This window comes from Anomaloglossus baeobatrachus, chromosome 2 (genome assembly GCF_048569485.1).
Source record: "Anomaloglossus baeobatrachus isolate aAnoBae1 chromosome 2, aAnoBae1.hap1, whole genome shotgun sequence".
Classification (NCBI taxonomy): Eukaryota; Metazoa; Chordata; class Amphibia; order Anura; family Aromobatidae; genus Anomaloglossus; species Anomaloglossus baeobatrachus.
Window position 1 is genome coordinate 343,377,325 of NC_134354.1, and position 20,170 is coordinate 343,397,494.

At 42.8% G+C, this 20,170-nt stretch overlaps 6 non-coding genes across 6 annotated transcripts; all 6 read left to right on the forward strand.

Moving 5' to 3' along the window:
• Positions 1–1,584: 1,584 nt before the first annotated feature.
• TRNAV-CAC (transfer RNA valine (anticodon CAC)) lies at positions 1,585–1,657 on the forward strand. Its single transcript has one exon. It is a non-coding gene; the product is annotated as a tRNA-Val (tRNA).
• Positions 1,658–1,952: 295 nt separating this feature from the next.
• On the forward strand, positions 1,953–2,025 carry TRNAV-CAC (transfer RNA valine (anticodon CAC)). Its single transcript has one exon. It is a non-coding gene; the product is annotated as a tRNA-Val (tRNA).
• Positions 2,026–3,799: 1,774 nt separating this feature from the next.
• On the forward strand, positions 3,800–3,872 carry TRNAV-CAC (transfer RNA valine (anticodon CAC)). The gene has a single exon. It is a non-coding gene; the product is annotated as a tRNA-Val (tRNA).
• A 12,314-nt stretch (positions 3,873–16,186) lies between these two features.
• On the forward strand, positions 16,187–16,259 carry TRNAV-CAC (transfer RNA valine (anticodon CAC)). Its single transcript has one exon. It is a non-coding gene; the product is annotated as a tRNA-Val (tRNA).
• A 2,915-nt stretch (positions 16,260–19,174) lies between these two features.
• Positions 19,175–19,247, forward strand: TRNAV-CAC (transfer RNA valine (anticodon CAC)). The gene has a single exon. It is a non-coding gene; the product is annotated as a tRNA-Val (tRNA).
• Positions 19,248–19,639: 392 nt separating this feature from the next.
• TRNAV-AAC (transfer RNA valine (anticodon AAC)) lies at positions 19,640–19,712 on the forward strand. The gene has a single exon. It is a non-coding gene; the product is annotated as a tRNA-Val (tRNA).
• Positions 19,713–20,170: the final 458 nt, after the last annotated feature.

Consider the following 20,170-nt stretch of genomic DNA (forward strand, 5'->3'; position numbering starts at 1 on the left):
TATATGAAGTTCTTGGCTTTGTTGCCGAATGATGGGATGTTTTGGCTTCCATCACCAACAGAACTAATAATTTTTTTCCCCTGGCGGTCAAAACTCGTTTTCAATTGCCATTGCTTTGCAGGACTTCACAAGTTTCATAGTGTAGTGGTCATCACGTCTGCTTCACACGCAGAAGGTCCTGGGTTCAATCCCCAGTGAAACAAATCTGTTTTCGCTGTTGAAGTAATTTGCTATCAACCTGTAATATATAAAATTCTTGGTTTCGTTGCCAAATGACAATACATTTTGGCTTCCATCACAAAGAGAACTACTATTTTGGGTTTCTTTTTTATTGTCCATTTTAGCAGAAAACATAATCCCATATTATAAAAATCCTGTTTGTTTAAAAATATATAGTTCCCATAAATACAAAAGCAAACGACTAAACTGTGTAGAAAAAAGTAACACATTCAATGTAAACTTCAATTTAAGCAATATCCCTTTGTAGGAATAAAACTGGTAAAATATGTAATAAAAATTGTAAATGTTTCATTACCAAAAATACTTTCCTTCAGCAATAAAAAGGCCCCGTCAGTCACAATTCTGCTCTGCTAGCCAATACACAGTAACTTTTCATCAGGTTTCATAATGTAGTGGTCATCACGTCTGCTTAACACACAGAAGGTCCTTGGTTCAATCCCCAGTGAAACCAGTCTCTTCTTGGTGTTGAAATAATACCCTATACAACTGCAATACATGAAGCTCTTGGCTTTGTTGCCGAATGACGGGATGTTTTAGCTTCCATAACCAACAGAACTACGAATTTTTTTTTTTTCCTGGCAGTCAAATTTCGTCTCTAATTGCCATTACTTTGCAGGAATCACAGGTTTTAAAGTGTGGTGGTCATCAAGTCTGCTTCATATGCAGAACGTTCTGCGTTCAATACCCAGTGAAACCAATCTGTTTTCGGTGTTGAAGTAATTTCCTATCAACCTGTAAAGTATGAAATTCTTGGTTTCGTTGCCAAATGACAATACATTTTGGCTTCTATCACAAGGAGAACTACGATTTTGGGTTTCTTTTTTATTGAACATTTTAGCAGAAAACATAATCCCATATTATAACAATCCTGTTTGTTTCAAAATTTATAGTTCCCATAAATACAAAAGCAAACGATTAAACTGTGTAGAAAAAAGTAACACATTCAATGTAAACTTCAATTTAAGCAATATCCCTTTGTAGGAATAAAACTGGTAAAATATGTAATAAAAATTGTAAATGTTTCATTACCAAAAACACTTTTCTTCAGCAATAAAAAGGCCCCATCAGTTACAATTCTGCTCTGCTTGCCAATACACAGTAACTTTCCAGAAGGTTTCATAGTGTAGTAGTCATCACATCTGCTTAACACTGGTTCAATCCCCAGTAAAAGCAATCTGTTCTTGGTGTTGAAATAATACCCTATCAAACTACAATATATGAAGTTCTGGGCTTTGTTGCCGAATGATGGGATGTTTTGGCTTCCATCACCAACAGAACTAATAATTTTTTTCCCCTGGTGGTCAAAACTCGTTTTCAATTGCCATTGCTTTGCAGGATTTCACAGGTTTCATAGTGTAGTGGTCATCACGTCTGCTTCACACGCAGAAGGTCCTGGGTTCAATCCCCAGTGAAACCAATCCGTTTTCGCTGTTGAAGTAATTTGCTATCAACAGGATTTCACAGGTTTCATAGTGTAGTGGTCATCACGTCTGCTTAACACGCAGAAGGTCCTGGGTTTAATCCCCAGTAAAACCAGTCTGTTCTTGGTGTTGAAATAATACCCTATCCAACTGCAATATATGAAGTTCTTGGCTTTGTTGCAGAATGATGGGATGTTTTGGCTTCCATCACCAACAGAACTAAGAATTTTTTTTTTTTTCCCTGGCGGTCAAAACTCGTCTCCAATTGCCATTGCTTTGCAGGATTTCACAGGTTTCATAGTGTAGTGGTCATCACGTCTGCTTCACACGCAGAAGGTCCTGGGTTCAATCCCCAGTGAAACCAATCCGTTTTCGCTGTTGAAGTAATTTGCTATCAACAGGATTTCACAGGTTTCATAGTGTAGTGGTCATCACGTCTGCTTAACACGCAGAAGGTCCTGGGTTTAATCCCCAGTAAAACCAGTCTGTTCTTGGTGTTGAAATAATACCCTATCCAACTGCAATACATGAAGTTCTTGGCATTGTTGCCAAATGACGGGATGTTTTAGCTTCCATAACCAACAGAACTACGATTTTTTTTTTTTCCTGGCAGTCAAATTTCGTCTCTAGTTGCCATTACTGTGCAGGAATCACCGGTTTTAAAGTGTGGTGGTCATCAAGTCTGCTTCATATGCAGAACGTTCTGGGTTCAATACCCAGCGAAACCAATCTGTTTTTGCTGTTGAAGTAATTTGCTATCAACCTGTAATATATAAAATTCTTGGTTTCGTTGCCAAATGACAATACATTTTGGCTTCTATCACAAGGAGAACTACGATTTTGGGTTTCTTTTTTATTGAACATTTTAGCAGAAAACATAATCCCATATTATAACAATCCTGTTTGTTTCAAAATTTATAGTTCCCATAAATACAAAAGCAAACGATTAAACTGTGTAGAAAAAAGTAACACATTCAATGTAATCTTCAATTTATGCAATATCCCTTTGTAGGAATAAAACTGGTAAAATATGTAATAAAAATTGGAAATGTTTCATTACCAAAAATACTTTCCTTCAGCAATAAAAAGGCCCTGTCAGTCACAATTCTGCTCTGCTAGCCAATACACAGTAACTTTTCATCAGGATTCATACTGTAGTGGTCATCATGTCTGCTTAACACGTAGAAGGTCATCACGTCTGCTTAACACGCAGAAGGTCCTGGGTTTAATCCCCAGTAAAACCAGTCTCTTCTTGGTGTTGAAATAATACCCTATCCAACTGCAATACATGAAGTTCTTGGCTTTGTTGCCGAATGACGGGATGTTTTAGCTTCCATAACCAACAGAACTACGAATTTTTTTTTTTCCTGGCAGTCAAATTTCATCTCTAATTGCCATTACTTTGCAGGAATCACAGGTTTTAAAGTGTGGTGGTCATCAAGTCTGCTTCATATGCAGAACGTTCTGGGTTCAATACCCAGTGAAACCAATCTGTTTTCGGTGTTGAAGTAATTTCCTATTAACCTGTAAAGTATGAAATTCTTGGTTTCGTTGCCAAATGACAATACATTTTGGCTTCTATCACAAGGAGAACTACGATTTTGGGTTTCTTTTTTATTGAACATTTTAGCAGAAAACATAATCCCATATTATAACAATCCTGTTTGTTTCAAAATTTATAGTTCCCATAAATACAAAAGCAAACGACTAAACTGTGTAGAAAAAAGTAACACATTCAATGTAATCTTCAATTTATGCAATATCCCTTTGTAGGAATAAAACTGGTAAAATATGTAATAAAAATTGGAAATGTTTCATTACCAAAAAAACACTTTTCTTCAGCAATAAAAAAGCCCCATCAGTTACAATTCTGCTCTGCTTGCCAATACACAGTAACTTTCCAGAAGGTTTCATAGTGTAGTAGTCATCACGTCTGTTTAACACTGGTTCAATCCCCAGTAAAAGCAATCTGTTCTTGGTGTTGAAATAATACCCTATCAAACTACAATATATGAAGTTCTTGGCTTTGTTGCCGAATGATGGGATGTTTTGCCTTCCATCACCAACAGAACTAATAATTTTTTTCCCCTGGCGGTCAAAACTCGTTTTCAATTGCCATTGCTTTGCAGGATTTCACAGGTTTCATAGTGTAGTGGTCATCACGTCTGCTTCACACGCAGAAGGTCCTGGGTTCAATCCCCAGTGAAACCAAACCGTTTTCGCTGTTGAAGTAATTTGCTATCAACAGGATTTCACAGGTTTCATAGTGTAGTGGTCATCACGTCTGCTTAACACGCAGAAGGTCCCGGGTTTAATCCCCACTAAAACCAGTCTGTTCTTGGTGTTGAAATAATACCCTATCCAACTGCAATACATGAAGTTCTTGGCTTTGTTGCCGAATGACGGGATGTTTTAGCTTCCATAACCAACAGAACTACGAATTTTTTTTTTTCCTGGCAGTCAAATTTCGTCTCTAATTGCCATTACTTTGCAGGAATCACAGGTTTTAAAGTGTGGTGGTCATCAAGTCTGCTTCATATGCAGAACGTTCTGGGTTCAATACCCAATGAAACCAATCTGTTTTCGGTGTTGAAGTAATTTCCTATCAACCTGTAAAGTATGAAATTCTTTGTTTCGTTGCCAAATGACAATACATTTTGGCTTCTATCACAAGGAGAACTACGATTTTGGGTTTCATTTTTATTGAACATTTTAGCAGAAAACATAATCCCATATTATAACAATCCTGTTTGTTTCAAAATTTATAGTTCCCATAAATACAAAAGCAAACGATTAAACTGTGTAGAAAAAAGTAACACATTCAATGTAATCTTCAATTTAAGCAATATCCCTTTGTAGGAATAAAACTGGTAAAATATGTAATAAAAATTGTATATGTTTCATTACCAAAAACACTTTTCTTCAGCAATAAAAAGGCCCCATCAGTTACAATTCTGCTCTGCTTGCTAATACACAGTAACTTTCCAGAAGGTTTCATAGTGTAGTAGTCATCACTAGAGATGAGCGAACCGGTCCCGGTTCGGCTCGAGGTCGGTTCGCCGAACGGAGGTCCCGTTGGAGTTCGGCTCGTCGAACGTTCGACGAACCGAACTCGAACTGCATAGGAAACAATGGCAGGCAATCACAAACACAGAAAAACACCTAGAAAACACCCTCAAAGGTGTCCAAAAGGTGACAAACAACTCAAACACATGGGAAAGTGACAAGGACATATACTGATGAGAAAACAAAACAGCTGGACAAGGAAAAAGAGGAGGACACACAGATATAGGCATGGCACGCCCTTCTAAAGTCATGTAAAACACCGCAAGGTGACTCCAAGCGGAGTCTCCCTTTTTTCCAAAAATTGGGCCCCACACACACCCACCCTTCAGTGGCAGCAGTTGTGCCCCAGTTATACACTTCACAGCTAGATTTGCATCAAGCACATTCAAAAATACGCCATTCTTATCTGTCCCCAGGATGACACCGGGGTAGGTAGCAAAGTCTTTCCTGATCCCAGCTCTGTTCATCTTGGCTTCTTTTAAAAACAATGTAAGCAAGGGTTACTCCAAGCGGAGTCTCCCTTTTTTTCCAAAAATTGGGCCCCACACACACCCACCCCTTCAGTGGCAGCAGTTGTGCCCCAGTTGTACACTTCACAGCTAGATTTGCATCAAGCACATTCAAAAATACGCCATTCTTATCCATCCCCAGGATGACACCGGGGTAGGTAGCAAAGTCTTTCCTGATCCCAGCTCTGTTCATCTTGGCTTCTTTTAAAAACACATCAAGCAAGGGTTACTCCAAGCGGAGTCTCCCTTTTTTCCAAAAATTGGGCCCCACACACACCCACCACTTCAGTGGCAGCAGTTGTGCCCCAGTTGTACACTTCACAGCTAGATTTGCATCAAGCACATTCAAAAATACGCCATTCTTTTCCGTCCCCAGGATGACACCGGGGTAGGTAGCAAAGTCTTTCCTGATCCCAGCTCTGTTCATCTTGGCTTCTTTTAAAAACACATCAAGCAAGGGTTACTCCAAGCGGAGTCTCCCTTTTTTCCAAAAATTGGGCCCCACACACACCCACCCCTTCAGTGGCAGCAGTTGTGCTTCAGTTGTACACTTCACAGCTAGATTTGCATCAAGCACATTCAAAAATACACCATTCTTATTCATCCCCAGGATGACACCGGGGTAGGTAGCAAAGTCTTTCCTGATCCCAGCTCTGTTCATCTTGGCTTCTTTTAAAAACACAGCAAGCAAGGGTTACTCCAAGCGGAGTCTCCCTTTTTTCCAAAAATTGGGCCCCACACACACCCACCCCTTCAGTGGCAGCAGTTGTGCCCCAGTTGTACACTTCACAGCTAGATTTGCATCAAGCACATTCAAAAATACGCCATTCTTATACGTCCCCAGGATGACACCGGGGTAGGTAGCAAAGTCTTTCCTGATCCCAGCTCTGTTCATCTTGGCTTCTTTTAAAAACACAGCAAGCAAGGGTTACTCCAAGCGGAGTCTCCCTTTTTTCCAAAAATTGGGCCCCACACACACCCACCCCTTCAGTGGCAGCAGTTGTGCCCCAGTTGTACACTTCACAGCTAGATTTGCATCAAGCACATTCAAAAATACGCCATTCTTATCCGTCCCCAGGATGACACCGGGGTAGGTAGCAAAGTCTTTCCTGATCCCAGCTCTGTTCATCTTGGCTTCTTTTAAAAACACAGCAAGCAAGGGTTACTCCAAGCGGAGTCTCCCTTTTTTCCAAAAATTGGGCCCCACACACACCCACCCCTTCAGTGGCAGCAGTTGTGCCCCAGTTGTACACTTCACAGCTAGATTTGCATCAAGCACATTCAAAAATACGCCATTCTTATCCGTCCCCAGGATGACACCGGGGTAGGTAGCAAAGTCTTTCCTGATCCCAGCTCTGTTCATCTTGGCTTCTTTTAAAAACACATCAAGCAAGGGTTACTCCAAGCGGAGTCTCCCTTTTTTCCAAAAATTGGGCCCCACACACACCCACCCCTTCAGTGGCAGCAGTTGTTCCCCAGTTGTACACTTCACAGCTAGATTTGCATCAAGCACATTCAAAAATATGCCATTCTTATCCGTCCCCAGGATGACACCGGGGTAGGTAGCAAAGTCTTTCCTGATCCCAGCTCTGTTCATCTTGGCTTCTTTTAAAAACACATCAAGCAAGGGTTACTCCAAGCGGAGTCTCCCTTTTTTCCAAAAATTGGGCCCCACACACACCCACCCCTTCAGTGGCAGCAGTTGTGCCCCAGTTGTACACTTCACAGCTAGATTTGCATCAAGCACATTCAAAAATACGCCATTCTTATCCGTCCCCAGGATGACACCGGGGTAGGTAGCAAAGTCTTTCCTGATCCCAGCTCTGTTCATCTTGGCTTCTTTTAAAAACACAGCAAGCAAGAGTTACTCCAAGCCGAGTCTCCCTTTTTTCCAAAAATTGGGCCCCACACACACCCACCCCTTCAGTGGCAGCAGTTGTGCCCCAGTTGTACACTTCACAGCTAGATTTGCATCAAGCACATTCAAAAATACGCCATTCTTATACGTCCAGACACCGGGGTAGGTAGCAAAGTCTTTCCTGATCCCATCTCTGTTCATCTTGGCTTCTTTTAAAAACACAGCAAGCAAGGGTTACTCCAAGCGGAGTCTCCCTTTTTTCCAAAAATTGGGCCCCACACACACCCACCCCTTCAGTGGCAGCAGTTGTGCCCCAGTTGTACACTTCACAGCTAGATTTGCATCAAGCACATTCAAAAATACGCCATTCTTATACGTCCCCAGGATGACACCGGGGTAGGTAGCAAAGTCTTTCCTGATCCCAGCTCTGTTCATCTTGGCTTATTTTAAAAACACATCAAGCAAGGGTTACTCCAAGCGGAGTCTCCCTTTTTTCCAAAAATTGGGCCACACAGACACCCCATCAGTGGCAGCACTTGTGCCCTAGTTGCAAACAGGATGTTTTGATTTGCATCAAGCACATTCCAAATCCACAAGCATTTACTCTCTCCAGGATGACACAGGGGTAGTAAATTCCTTCTGGATCCATGACTTTTTCATTTTGATGAACGTCAGTCTGTCCACATTGTCACTGGACAGACGCGTGCGCTTATCTGTCAGCACACACCCAGCAGCACTGAAGACACGTTCAGAGACAACGCTGGCAGCTGGACACGACAAAATCTCCAAGGCGTAACGGGAGAGCTCTGGCCATTTTTCTAGATTTGAAGCCCAAAAGGAGCAAGGCTCCATTTGCAAAGTCATGGCATCGATGTTCATTTGGAGATACTCCTGTATCATCCTCTCCAGCCGTTGACTATGTGTCAGACTTGTTGTCTCTGGTGGCCTTGCAAAAGAGGGTCTAAAAAAATTATGAAAAGATTCCATAAAATTGCTGTTACCAGCACCAGATACGGTCCTACTGGTATGGGTAGACTGTTGAAGATGACGAGACCGTCCCATGTTTGTCAAGTTACAACTGGGAGATTCCCTCCCTGCACCTGCACGGTTGTTTGGTGGAAAAGCCGAGCTAAGATCGAGTAACAGCTTCTGCTGATACTCCTTCATACGTGCGTCCCTTTCTATGGCTGGAATTATGTCACAAAATTTGGACTTGTACCGGGGATCTAATAGTGTGGCAATCCAGTAGTCATCATCACTTCTAATTTTGAGAATACGACTGTCATGTTGGAGGTAGTGCAACAAAAAGGCACTCATGTGTCTTGCGCAGCCATGCGGACCAAGTCCACGCTGTGTTTGTGGCATAGAGGTGCTAACCGTTCTTTCTTCCTCTGACATCTCCCCCCAACCTCTTTCAACTGAAATTTGACCAAGGTCTCCCTCATCCGCTGAGTCTTCCATGTCCATGGACAGTTCGTCCTCCATTTCTTCATGTTCTCCTGCACCTTGCTCAACATTTCGCCTGCTACTATGCGCCTTTGTCGATCCCTGTCCCCCATGGTCCCATGCCTGCTGCGTTGGTGATGATGAACGTCTGGACCTTGGTGATGTTGTTGTCCCTTGCGCATATGAATCCTCCTGTAGTTCCTCCCCTTCATGTTGTCCCACCCCCTGACTCCGAATAGTGTTTAGCGTGTGCTCCAGCATGTAAATGACTGGAATCGTCATGCTGATAATGGCATTGTCAGCGCTAAACATATTCGTCGCCATGTCGAAACTGTGCAGAAGGGTGCATAGGTCCTTGATCTGAGACCACTCCATCAGGGTGATCTGCCCCACCTCTGCATCTCGTTGGCCCAGGCTATACGTCATGACGTATTGCACCAGGGCTCTGCGGTGCTGCCACAGTCGCTGTAACATGTGGAGAGTTGAATTCCAGCGTGTCGCCACATCGCATTTCAGGCGATGAACCGGCAGGCCGAAAGACTTCTGGAGCGATGCAAGTCGCTCAGCTGCGGCGCTTGAACGGCGGAAGTGAGCAGACAGTTTTCGTGCCCTGTTCAGAAGGCCATCTAGGCCGGGATAGTGTGTTAAAAATTGCTGGACGACAAGGTTCAACACGTGAGCCATACAAGGTACGTGTGTCACCTTGCCCAGGCGAAGGGCCGCACCCAGGTTTGCAGCATTGTCGCACACGGCCTTACCAGGCTGCAGGTTGAGTGGAGACAACCATTTATTAAACTCGGACCGCAGAGCTGACCACAACTCCTCAGCTGTGTGACTCTTATTCCCAAGACATGTCAAGCTAAAGACCGCCTGATGCTGTTGCGCTCTGCTGCCAGCATAGTAATGAGGGGTGCGTGATTCCTTCTGCGCAGTGAGAACGCTGGTGGCCTGACCAGGCAGGCTTGGGGCGGAGGTGGAGGACCCAGATGAGGTGGAGGATGCAGAAGCAGTGGCGGAACTTGGACAGATAGAGGATTGACACACAAGTCGTGGGGACGGCAAGACTTGTGCAGCAGACCCTTCACCATCTATCACCATAGTTACCCAGTGCCCAGTCAGCGACATGTAATGTCCCTTTCCATGCTTACTGGTCCAAGTATCGGTGGTGAAATGCACCCGTTCACACACAGAGTTTCTCAAGGAAGCGGTGATGTTGTGTGCGACATGCTGGTGTAGCGCGGGCACACCTTTCTTAGAGAAGTAGTGGCGACTAGGCATCTGGTACTGGGGCACAGCGACAGACATAAGGTCTCTAAAATCCTGTGTGTCCACTAGGCGGAAAGGCAGCATTTCGGTAGCCAACAGCTTACAGAGGGATAGAGTCAACCTCTTAGCTTTGTCATGGGTCGCAGGAAGTGGCCTTTAATTTGACCACATCTGAGGGACAGAGATCTGGCTGCTGTGTGTAGACGGTGTTGAGTAGGGTGTCCCTGGAAAAATGCAGGTTTGTGAGGAAAGTGCAGGCGGAGACATGATGTTGCCTTCATCCAAAGTTGGTGCTATCGATGTCTGAGAGAGCTGTACACACTCACTTGTTTCCCCTTCCAAACCAACTGACGACCTACCAAGCAAACTGCCTGTTGCGGTTACAGTGGTGGAAGTTGTGAGTGGAAAAACAGGTGTGACAGCTGTCCCCACAGTCCTAGAAGGTGAAGAGCGCGCGGATGCACTGGAAGGGGCAGGCGCTGGATGGTTCGCTCCGCTAGGCCGCATTGCAGCACGGTGAGCTTCCCACCAGGACCTATGATATTTATTCATGTGATGATTCATGGAAGAAGTTGTCAAACTGCTGAGGTTTTGACCTCTACTAAGAGAATCATGACAAAGTTTACATATCACATAATTTGGGCGATCTTTTTCTATGTCAAAAAAGGACCAGGCTAGGCAAGGCTTAGAGGCCATGCGACCTGTTGATCCACCACGAATAATGCTCAGAGGCAGAGTGGTGGCTGAGGATGCAGTTGTAGACGTGCTACCAGTGCTCCGACTCTGTCCAGGAAGGCGCAAGGTAACTTCATCGTCGGTTGCATCCTCCTCCACCGCCTCTGTTGACCTCCTCGAGTGCCTGACTGGGGGTTGACAGTAGGTGGGATCTAGAACTTCATCATCAATTGTTGTGTTTGCACTCTCTCCCCCTCAGACCGAGCCTCTTCTTGCCCTGACCGAATATTTAAGTTGTCATCCCAATTGGGTATCTGCATCTCATCTTCATCAGAATGTTCCTCATTGTCTATAACCACAGGTGTTACAGTTTGTGACAAAGGGTCAACATTATGCTCAGAAACTTGTTCCTCACGGCCTGAATCAGAGTCACAAAGGTTCTGGGCATCACTGCAGACCATTTCCTGGTCTGTACTCACTGTAGCTTGGGAGCAGACCTCCGATTCCCAGGCTAAAGTGTGAATGAACAGCTCTGCAGACTCAGCCATCTCAGTTCCACCATACTGTGCAGGGCTGATGGAGACTTCAGAGCTGGGAGAAATCAAGTGTGATTGGGATGACAACTCAGAGGACTGGTGTTTTTTGGATGCGGTACTTGAAGTGGCTGAGAGGGCACTTGTTGGACCACTTGAGATCCATTCAAGCATTTTCCTTTTTTGCCCATCATCTACCTTTCTTCCTGTTGTTCGTGTCCGTAAAAAAGGGAGCACATCGGATTGTCCATGGTAAATAGTAGACATCTTACTTTTGCTGGTAGAGGGTCTATCTTCAGCAGAGGATAATGGAGCTTTGCCACCTTCCCCACGGACAAAACCTTTTTTGCCTTTTCCACCACGACTCTTCCCCTTTCCACCAGCATCTGTTATTTTGCCACTCATGTTGATTGCGACAAGATTGTGGACTGAAAATGTGATAGTAAAAATTGAGAGGTGGTGTAGATTGCAGTGGTGGTCTAGCTTTATTAACAGCAGAATAATAAAGAATAAATATCCATGACAATGCAACTACAGGCCTTAAACTGGCAGCAAAAATTGCTAGTCTAATGGCTTAGTTATAATGAGTTGGAGTGTGCAATGCAGGCAGACGCGCTCTGCAAATGTCTTTGCATTAGTGGGACTATAGCAAAGTCCAATAGCCACAGATAGGATGCCACTAGGTACACTGAGTGTTTGCTAGTATAATGGCTTAGTTATAATGAGTTGGAGTGTGCAATGCAGGCAGACGCGCTCTGCAAATGTCTTTGCACTAGTGGGACTATAGCAAAGTCCAATAGCCACAGATAGGATGCCACTAGGTACACTGAGTGTTTGCTAGTATAATGGCTTAGTTATAATGAGTTGGAGTGTGCAATGCAGGCAGACGCGCTCTGCAAATGTCTTTGCACTAGTGGGACTATAGCAAAGTCCAATAGCCACAGATAGGATGCCACTAGGTACACTGAGTGTTTGCTAGTATAATGGCTTAGTTATCATGAGTTGGAGTGTGCAATGCAGGCAGACGCGCTCTGCAAATGTCTTTGCACTAGTGGGACTATAGCAAAGTCCAATAGCCACAGATAGGATGCCACTAGGTACACTGAGTGTTTGCTAGTATAATGGCTTAGTTATCATGAGTTGGAGTGTGCAATGCAGGCAGACGCGCTCTGCAAATGTCTTTGCACTAGTGGGACTATAGCAAAGTCCAATAGCCACAGATAGGATGCCACTAGGTACACTGAGTGTTTGCTAGTATAATGGCTTAGTTATAATGAGTTGGAGTGTGCAATGCAGGCAGACGCACTCTGCAAATGTCTTTGCACTAGTGGGACTATAGCAAAGTCCAATAGCCACAGATAGGATGCCACTAGGTACACTGAGTGTTTGCTAGTATAATGGCTTAGTTATAATGAGTTGGAGTGTGCAATGCAGGCAGACGCGCTCTGCAAATGTCTTTGCACTAGTGGGACTATAGCAAAGTCCAATAGCCACAGATAGGATGCCACTAGGTACACTGAGTGTTTGCTAGTATAATGGCTTAGTTATAATGAGTTGGAGTGTGCAATGCAGGCAGACGCGCTCTGCAAATGTCTTTGCACTAGTGGGACTATAGCAAAGTCCAATAGCCACGTATAGGATGCCACTAGGTACACTGAGTGTTTGCTAGTATAATGGCTTAGTTATAATGAGTTGGAGTGTGCAATGCAGGCAGACGCGCTCTGCAAATGTCTTTGCACTAGTGGGACTAAAGCAAAGTCCAATAGCCACAGATAGGATGCCACTAGGTACACTGAGTGTTTGCTAGTATAATGGCTTAGTTATAATGAGTTGGAGTGTGCAATGCAGGCAGACGCGCTCTGCAAATGTCTTTGCACTAGTGGGACCATAGCAAAGTCCAATAGCCACGTATAGGATGCCACTAGGTACACTGAGTGTTTGCTAGTATAATGGCTTAGTTATCATGAGTTGGAGTGTGCAATGCAGGCAGACGCGCTCTGCAAATGTCTTTGCACTAGTGGGACTATAGCAAAGTCCAATAGCCACAGATAGGATGCCACTAGGTACACTGAGTGTTTGCTAGTATAATGGCTTAGTTATCATGAGTTGGAGTGTGCAATGCAGGCAGACGCGCTCTGCAAATGTCTTTGCACTAGTGGGACTATAGCAAAGTCCAATAGCCACAGATAGGATGCCACTAGGTACACTGAGTGTTTGCTAGTATAATGGCTTAGTTATAATGAGTTGGAGTGTGCAATGCAGGCAGACGCGCTCTGCAAATGTCTTTGCACTAGTGGGACTATAGCAAAGTCCAATAGCCACGTATAGGATGCCACTAGGTACACTGAGTGTTTGCTAGTATAATGGCTTAGTTATCATGAGTTGGAGTGTGCAATGCAGGCAGACGCGCTCTGCAAATGTCTTTGCACTAGTGGGACTATAGCAAAGTCCAATAGCCACAGATAGGATGCCACTAGGTACACTGAGTGTTTGCTAGTATAATGGCTTAGTTATAATGAGTTGGAGTGTGCAATGCAGGCAGACGCGCTCTGCAAATGTCTTTGCACTAGTGGGACTATAGCAAAGTCCAATAGCCACAGATAGGATGCCACTAGGTACACTGAGTGTTTGCTAGTATAATGGCTTAGTTATCATGAGTTGGAGTGTGCATTGCAGGCAGACGCGCTCTGCAAATGTCTTTGCACTAGTGGGACTATAGCAAAGTTCAATAGCCACAGATAGGATGCCACTAGGTACACTGAGTGTTTGCTAGTATAATGGCTTAGTTATAATGAGTTGGAGTGTGCAATGCAGGCAGACGCGCTCTGCAAATGTCTTTGCACTAGTGGGACTATAGCAAAGTCCAATAGCCACAGATAGGATGCCACTAGGTACACTGAGTGTTTGCTAGTATAATGGCTTAGTTATAATGAGTTGGAGTGTGCAATGCAGGCAGACGCGCTCTGCAAATGTCTTTGCACTAGTGGGACTATAGCAAAGTCCAATAGCCACAGATAGGATGCCACTAGGTACACTGAGTGTTTGCTAGTATAATGGCTTAGTTATAATGAGTTGGAGTGTGCAATGCAGGCAGACACGCTCTGCAAATGTCTTTGCACTAGTGGGACTATAGCAAAGTCCAATAGCCACGTATAGGATGCCACTAGGTACACTGAGTGTTTGCTAGTATAATGGCTTAGTTATAATGAGTTGGAGTGTGCAATGCAGGCAGACGCGCTCTGCAAATGTCTTTGCACTAGTGGGACTATAGCAAAGTCCAATAGCCACAGATAGGATGCCACTAGGTACACTGTGTGTTTGCTAGTATAATGGCTTAGTTATAATGAGTTGGAGTGTGCAATGCAGGCAGACGCGCTCTGCAAATGTCTTTGCACTAGTGGGACTATAGCAAAGTCCAATAGCCACGTATAGGATGCCACTAGGTACACTGAGTGTTTGCTAGTATAATGGCTTAGTTATCATGAGTTGGAGTGTGCAATGCAGGCAGACGCGCTCTGCAAATGTCTTTGCACTAGTGGGACTATAGCAAAGTCCAATAGCCACAGATAGGATGCCACTAGGTACACTGAGTGTTTGCTAGTATAATGGCTTAGTTATAATGAGTTGGCGTGTGCAATGCAGGCAGACGCGCTCTGCAAATGTCTTTGCACTAGTGGGACTATAGCAAAGTCCAATAGCCACAGATAGGATGCCACTAGGTACACTGAGTGTTTGCTAGTATAATGGCTTAGTTATCATGAGTTGGAGTGTGCAATGCAGGCAGACGCGCTCTGCAAATGTCTTTGCACTAGTGGGACTATAGCAAAGTCCAATAGCCACAGATAGGATGCCACTAGGTACACTGAGTGTTTGCTAGTATAATGGCTTAGTTATCATGAGTTGGAGTGTGCAATGCAGGCAGACGCGCTCTGCAAATGTCTTTGCACTAGTGGGACTATAGCAAAGTCCAATAGCCCCAGATAGGATGCCACTAGGTACACTGAGTGTTTGCTAGTATAATGGCTTAGTTATAATGAGTTGGAGTGTGCAATGCAGGCAGACGCGCTCTGCAAATGTCTTTGCACTAGTGGGACTATAGCAAAGTCCAATAGCCCCAGATAGGATGCCACTAGGTACACTGAGTGTTTGCTAGTATAATGGCTTAGTTATAATGAGTTGGAGTGTGCAGAGGACAAGAGGGTACAGTGGCAGGATTGTGGGGCTCTGGGTAGAGCCTTTCTATTCCCTCCTAATGGTGAAATGCAGGGAGGAAATCCCTGACCTTGGCTACACAGACGCTGGCGCTGTTTTCAGGACCTGTCACCTATGGCTCTCTGACCCTGCCGGTTTGAGCCCTTAAAAGGACTGCTAGAAAGTGCTCTCCCTAAGCTGTCTAATGCTGTGTATGCAGCGCATACAGCTGTATCGGCGATAGGACTCAGGAGGACGGAGCTGCGACAGTGATGTCTGACACCAAAGACGCAGAAGGCAGATAATGGCGTCCTGGGAGGAAAATGTCCGTTTTTATAATGCAGGGACATGTGACATGGACATCCTATCACACATGCCGTTGCTTCTCTGGCTAAAAGTCCACTTAGCTGTGTGTGTGTCTGGGATTGGCTGACATGCTGGCCCGCCCCACTACACGCGCGCGCTTAGGGAAGGAAGACAAGAAAAAAAAATAAAAAAATGAAACAGCAGTGATCTGAAGGCGCTGTTCACGCACACTATACACTGAAATGTCATAATAGTGTGATTCACAGAGTGACTTACACTATTACAGCAGAAACCAAGCTAGGATTTAGCTGTTTTTTTGCTGCTAGAACCGTTCTCGAACGTTTCTAGAACTATCGAGCTTTTGCAAAAAGCTCGAGTTCTAGTTCGATCTAGAACATGCCCCAAAATCACTCGAGCCTAGAACTGGAGAACCACGAACCACGAACCGCGCTCAACTCTAGTCATCACGTCTGCTTAACACTGGTTCAATCCCCAGTAAAAGCAATCTGTTCTTGGTGTTGAAATAATACCCTATCAAACTACAATATATGAAGTTCTTGGCTTTGTTGCCGAATGATGGGATGTTTTGGCTTCCATCACCAACAGAACTAATAATTTTTTTCCCCTGGCTGTCAAAACTCGTTTTCAATTGCCATTGCTTTGCAGGATTTCACAGGTTTCATAGTGTAGTGGTCATCACGTCTGCTTCACACGCAGAAGGTCCTGGGTTCAATCCCCAGTGAAACCAATCTGTTTTCGCTGTTGAAGTAATTTGCTATCAACCTGTAATATATAAAATTCTTGGTTTCGTTGCCAAATGACAATACATTTTGGCTTCCATCACAAAGAGAACTACTATTTTGGGTTTCTTTTTTATTGTCCATTTTAGCAGAAACTTTTCATCAGGATTCATAGTGTAGTGGTCATCATGTCTGCTTAACACGTAGAAGGTCCTGGGTTTAATCCCCAGTAAAACCAGTCTGTTCTTGGTGTTGAAATAATACCCTATCAAACTACAATATATGAAGTTCTTGGCTTTGTTGCAGAATGATGGGATGTTTTGGCTTCCATCACCAACAGAACTAAGAATTTTTTTTTTTTTTCCCTGGCGGTCAAAACTCGTCTCCAATTGCCATTGCTTTGCAGGATTTCATAGTGTAGTGGTCATCACGTCTGCTTAACACGCAGAAGGTCCTGGGTTCTATCCCCAGTGAAACCAGTCTCTTCTTGGTGTTGAAATAATACCCTATCCAACTGCAATACATGAAGTTCTTGGCTTTGTTGCCGAATGACGGGATGTTTTAGCTTCCATAACCAACAGAACTACGAATTATTTTTTTTTCCTGGCAGTCAAATTTCGTCTCTAATTGCCATTACTTTGCAGGAATCACAGGTTTTAAAGTGTGGTGGTCATCAAGTCTGCTTCATATGCAGAATGTTCTGGGTTCAATACCCAAGGAAACCAATCTGTTTTCGGTGTTGAAGTAATTTCCTATCAACCTGTAAAGTATGAAATTCTTGGTTTCGTTGCCAAATGACAATACATTTTGGCTTCTATCACAAGGAGAACTACGATTTTGGGTTTCTTTTTATTGAACATTTTAGCAGAAAACATAATCCCATATTATAACAATCCTGTTTGTTTCAAAATTTATAGTTCCCATAAATACAAAAGCAAACGATTAAACTGTGTAGAAAAAAGTAACACATTCAATGTAATCTTCAATTTAAGCAATATCCCTTTGTAGGAATAAAACTGGTAAAATATGTAATAAAAATTGTAAATGTTTCATTACCAAAAACACTTTTCTTCAGCAATAAAAAGGCCCCATCAGTTACAATTCTGCTCTGCTTGCCAATACACAGTAACTTTCCAGAAGGTTTCATAGTGTAGTAGTCATCACGTCTGCTTAACACTGGTTCAATCCCCAGTAAAAGCAATCTGTTCTTGGTGTTGAACTAATACCCTATCAAACTACAATATATGAAGTTCTTGGCTTTGTTGCCGAATGATGGGATGTTTTGGCTTCCATCACCAACAGAACTAATAATTTTTTTCCCCTGGCGGTCAAAACTCGTTTTCAATTGCCATTGCTTTGCAGGATTTCACAGGTTTCATAGTGTAGTGGTCATCACGTCTGCTTCACACGCAGAAGGTCCTGGGTTCAATCTTTTTTATTGAACATTTTAGCAGAAAACATAATCCCATATTATAACAATCCTGTTTGTTTCAAAATTTATAGTTCCCATAAATACAAAAGCAAACGATTAAACTGTGTAGAAAAAAGTAACACATTCAATGTAATCTTCAATTTAAGCAATATCCCTTTGTAGGAATAAAACTGGTATAATATGTAATAAAAATTGTAAATGTTTCATTACCAAAAACACTTTTCTTCAGCAATAAAAAGGCCTCGTCAGTTACAATTCTGCACTGCTTGCCAATACATAGTAACTTTCCAGAAGGTTTCATAGTGTAGTAGTCATCACGTCTGCTTAACACTGGTTCAATTCCCAGTAAAAGCAATCTGTTCTCGGTGTTGAAATAATACCCTATCAAACTACAATATATGAAGTTCTTGGCTTTGTTGCCGAATGATGGGATGTTTTGGCTTCCATCACCAACAGAACTAATATTTTTTTTCCCCTGGCGGTCAAAACTCGTTTTCAATTGCCATTGCTTTGCAGGATTTCACAGGTTTCATAGTGTAGTGGTCATCACGTCTGCTTCACACGCAGAAGGTCCTGGGTTTAATCCCCAGTAAAACCAGTCTGTTCTTGGTGTTAAAATAATACCCTATCCAACTGCAATACATGAAGTTCTTGGCTTTGTTGCCGAATGATGGGATGTTTTAGCTTCCATAACCAACAGAACTACGAATATTTTTTTCTTCCTGGCAGTCAAATTTCGTCTCTAATTGCCATTGCTTTGCAGGAATCACAGGTTTTAAAGTGTGGTGGTCATCAAGTCTGCTTCATATGCAAAACGTTCTGGGTTCAATACCCAGTGAAACCAATCTGTTTTCGGTGTTGAAGTAATTTCCTATCAACCTGTAAAGTTTGAAATTCTTGGTTTCGTTGCCAAATGACAATACATTTTGGCTTCTATCACAAGGAGAACTACGATTTTGGGTTTCTTTTTTATTGAACATTTTAGCAGAAAACATAATCCCATATTATAACAATCCTGTTTGTTTCAAAATTTATAGTTCCCATAAATACAAAAGCAAACGATTAAACTGTGTAGAAAAAAGTAACACATTCAATGTAACCTTCAATTTAAGCAATATCCCTTTGTAGGAATAAAACTGGTAAAATATGTAATAAAAATTGTAAATGTTTCATTACCAAAAACACTTTTCTTCAGCAATAAAAAGGCCCCATCAGTTACAATTCTGCTCTGCTTGCCAATACACAGTAACTTTCCAGAAGGTTTCATAGTGTAGTAGTCATCACGTCTGCTTAACAATGGTTCAATCCCCAGTAAAAGCAATCTGTTCTTGGTGTTGAAATAATACCCTATCAAACTACAATATATGAAGTTCTTGGCTTTGTTGCCGAATGATGGGATGTTTTGGCTTCCATCACCAACAGAACTAATAATTTTTTTCCCCTGGCTGTCAAAACTCGTTTTCAATTGCCATTGCTTTGCAGGATATCACAGGTTTCATAGTGTAGTGGTCATCACGTCTGCTTCACACGCAGAAGGTCCTGGGTTCAATCCCCAGTGAAACCAATCTGTTTTCGCTATCAACCTGTAATATATAAAATTCTTGGTTTCGTTGCCAAATGACAATACATTTTGGCTTCCATCACAAAGAGAACTACTATTTTGGGTTTCTTTTTCATTTTAGCAGAAAACATAATCCCATATTATAAAAATCCTGTTTGTTTAAAAATATATAGTTCCCATAAATACAAAAGCAAACGACTAAACTGTGTAGAAGAAAGTAACACATTCAATGTAAACTTCAATTTAAGCAATATCCCTTTGTTGGAATAAAACTGGTAAAATATGTAATAAAAATTTTAAATGTTTCATTACCAAAAATACTTTCCTTCAGCAAGAAAAAGGCCCCGTCAGTCACAATTCTGCTCTGCTAGCCAATACACAGTAACTTTTCATCAGGTTTCATAGTGTAGTGGTCATCACGTCTGCTTAACACGCAGAAGGTCCTGGGTTCAATCCCCAGTGAAACCAATCTCTTCTTGGTGTTGAAATAATACCCTATCCAACTGCAATATATGAATTTCTTGGCTTTGTTGCTGAATAACAGGATGTTTTGTCTTCCATCACCAACAGAACTTTGAATTTTTTTTTTTTTCCCTGGCGGTCAAAACTCGTCTCCAATTGCCATTGCTTTGCAGGATTTCACAGGTTTCATAGTGTAGTGGTTATCACGTCTGCTTAACACGCAGAAGGTCCTAGGTTCAAGCCCCAGTGAAACCAGTCTCTTCTTGGTGTTGAAATAATACCCTATCAAACTACAATATATGAAGTTCTTGGCTTTGTTGCAGAATGATGGGATGTTTTGGCTTCCATCACCAACAGAACTACGATTTTTTTTTTTTTCCTGGCAGTCAAATTTCGTCTCTAATTGCCATTACTTTGCAGGAATCACAGGTTTTAAAGTGTGGTGGTCATCAAGTCTGCTTCAT